Here is a 3699-nt window from a genome sequence, read left to right on the forward strand (position 1 = left end):
CTGGTTTTGGCTGAAGATATTGAGCTTCTCCATCGCCTCTTGCCACAGATGTAGTCAATCTGATTCCTGTGTACTCCATCTGGTGAAGTCCACGTGTATAGCAGCCATTTGTGTCATTGAAAAAAGGTATTTGCAATGAATAAGTCATTGGTCTTGCAAAATTCTATCATGTCATTTCCAGTGCTATTTCTATCACTAATTTTCCAATTACTGGTGATTCTTCTTTGTTTCCCACTTCTGCATTCCAGGCATCAGTGGTAATTAACACATCTTGATTGCACATTCAGTCAATTTCAGACCGTAGAAGTTGATAAAAATCTTCAATTTCCTCATCTTTGGCTTTGGTGGTTGGTGCATAAATTTGAGTAATAGTCATATTAACTGGTCTTCCTTGTAGGCATATGGATATTATCCTATCACTGACAGCACTGTACTTCAGGACAGATCTTGAAACATTCTTTGTGATGATGAATGCCATACCATTCCTCTTCAAATTATCATTCCCGGCATAGTAGATCATATGTTTGTCTGATTCAAAATGGCCAAATCCGGTCCATTTCAGCTTGCTAATGCCTAGGATATCAATCTTCATGAATTCCATTTCATTTTTGACAACTCCCAACTTTCCTAGATTCATACTTTGTACATTCCATGTTGTGGTTATTAATGGATATTTGCAACTGTTTTTCCTCAATTTGAGTTGTACCATGTCAGCAAATGGACATCTTGAAAGCTTTACTCTATCCATATCAGTAAGGTTGCTTCTACTTTGATGATGCAGCTCTTTCCCAGTTGTATTTTGAGAGCCTTCCAACCTAAGAGACTCATCCTCCTGCACTGTGTCGGAGAATGTTTCCAGGCTATTCATAAAGTTGCGCAGTAATTATCAGATAGTGTTTCTCTGTTATTCGTAAGGTTTTCTCTGACCAGTGCTTTGAGAAGTGGGTGGCCTTTTCCTACTTCCTAGTCTGTCTCAGTCTGTAAGCTGTATTGAAACCTGTGCACCGTGTGCAACCCTGCTGGTGTTTGAAACACCAGTGACACAGCCTCAAGACTCACTGCAACATGCAAGCCACCACAGTACAACAAACTGACAGACAAGTTTGTCTCCCTTAGCTATTTGGAACCTTTCCACCCTCCTTTTACCTGGATCCCTGCCACTGCTGCTGGATCAGTCTCGTAATCCGGCTTTTCCTTCCTCTGCTTTCCTGCCTTTTGGGGGTAGGGCCTGTGTATATATATTATTATGTATAATATAGACTAGTATAGAGTAGTAATTATTCAGTAGATAACATACATCAACTCATGGGTTTAGGAATCCAGTGATCTCTCTAATTTCCTGTTATTTTCTAGTATGGCAAAGCATTATGGATGCACACAATACACTTTTTTAATTACAAAAACATTTTAAACATACAGAAATGCTGGAAAAGTACAAAGAATACTTGAATATTCATCATCTTTATTCAACAACTGTCATGATTTTGCCATATTGGTTACAACTATGTGTGTGTGTGTGTTCTGCACCCATCTTAAAGTAAATTAGAACCATCCATGGCCTTTCATCCCTAAATATTTTAGCATAAAGACTTTTTCATACATAACCACAGTACCATAATTGTACTGAGCACAACTAAAAATAATGCTCTAATATCATCAAATACCCAGTCCATATTCAAATTTCTTCAATTGTCTGAAAAATGCTTTTACATCTGTTTTTTTCCAAAGATGGAATCAAGAATCACTCACTAAATTTGATTGTAATGTCTGTGAAACCTCTTTTTTTATTTCTCTATTACCCAGTTGTTCTTAAGGAGGGAGTTGTTCAGTTTTCATGTGTTTACTGTTTTTCCATTGATCTTCCTATTGTTGATTTCTAATTTTATAGCACTGTGATCTGAGAAGATGTTTTGCAATATTTCAATGTTTTTATGTTTATCAAGGCTTGCTTTATGGCCTAACATATGGACAATCACGGAAAATGTTCCATGTGCACTGGAAAAGAATATATATTGTGCTGTTGATGGGTGCAGTGCTCTGTAGATGTCTATAAGGTCAAGTTGGTGGGTTGTGTTGTTTAGTCTTTCTGCATCTTTGTTGAGTTTCTTTCTAGTTGTTCTATCTTTCATTGAAAGTGGTGTACTAAAGTCTCCTACTATGACTGTGGAGTCATCTATTCATCTATTTGTCTTTTTAATTCTGTTAAAGTCTGATTTATGTATTTTGGGACTCTTTAATTGGGTCCATAAATATTATATAGATATTATTATGGTTATATCTTCTTGTTCAATTGATCCTTTAATCATTATATAATGTCCTTCCTTGTCACTTATGGTGGTTTTTGTCTTAAAGTCAATTCGATCAGAAATTAATATTGCCAATCTTGCTCTCTTTTTTTTTTTTTGGTTGCTATTTGCTTGATATATCTTTTTCCAACCTTTGATTTTTAGTCTATTTTTGTCTTTGTCTCTAAGGTATGTCTCTTGTAGATAACATATTGATGGGTTTTTTCCTTATGCATCCTGCAACTATCCATCTCTTGAAGGGTTCATTTAATCCATTTACATTCAGTGTAATTATCGACAAGTATGAATTTGTTGCTGTCATTTTGTTATGTGTTTTTTTGTGGTGTTCCTGTTTCATATAGTTTTCTGTGCTGAGCTCATTTGTTTACAAATTGTGTTATCATTTCCTTCTTTGCTGTCATTTTAGTATGTGCTAAATATTTGTGCTTGTCTTCTTTTTTTGTTGTGATGTGAAGGTTTATCATTATTCTTTGAGGTTACCCTGTAATTTATAATTTTCTCCCTGAGTTTAGAACAGTCCATTCTATCTTGCAACTCTCTTGACTTCCTCACCATTTAGAAGTTCTGTAACTACACTATTTTTAACCCCTCTTTTTGGTGCATGGTTGTCTTCATTTTCAAGTTGATGTCTCTGGTTTTCTCTTTACAATCTTGTAAGCTTATTTTACTTTGGATGAGAAGGTTGGGCAATCTACTTCCATAGTGATACCACCTTAGAAACCCAAGGAGGGGTCACTATGAGTCGGGTCTAACTCAATGGTACATAACAACAACAACAACCAACTTCCATAACTGGGTTAGTTTCTGGGTTATATGATCATGTGTGGTTGTTGTTTGCTATCATTTGTTCTCTGTTCAAAGGACTTCCTGTAGTATCTCTTGTAAGGGGGTCTGGTTTTAACAAATTCCCTTTATTTCTGCTTATCTGGAAATGTCCTAATGTTGCCAACATATCTGAGGGACATTTTTGCTGGGTATGTAATTCTTGGTTGGAAATTTTTCTTTTTCAGGGTTTTATATATACCATCCCATTGTCTTCTCACCTGCATTGTTTCTGCTGAGAAATAAGAACTTAATCTTATTGGTTGCCCTTTTAACATTTCATTTTTCCCGTGCTGCTTTCAGAATTCTTTCTTTGTCTGTGGTTTTGGTGAGTTTAATGATGATATGTCTTGGTGATTTTCTTTTGGGGTCTATCCTGTTTGGGGTTCATTGGGTTTCCTGAATGGATATATTCTCATCTTTCATCATATCAGAGAAGTTCTCTTCCAACAAATCTTGGACAATTTTCTCAGTGGTTTTATTTTTCTCTTCATGTTCTGGAATTCCAATTACATAGAAGTTACTCCTTTTGATGCTATCCCACATGATCCTTAGGCTTTCTTCATTTTGT

The sequence above is a fragment of the Orycteropus afer genome, unplaced genomic scaffold (genome assembly GCF_000298275.1).
Source record: "Orycteropus afer afer isolate SDZICR_OR568_19922 unplaced genomic scaffold, OryAfe1.0 scaffold00059, whole genome shotgun sequence".
Lineage (NCBI taxonomy): Eukaryota > Metazoa > Chordata > Mammalia > Tubulidentata > Orycteropodidae > Orycteropus > Orycteropus afer.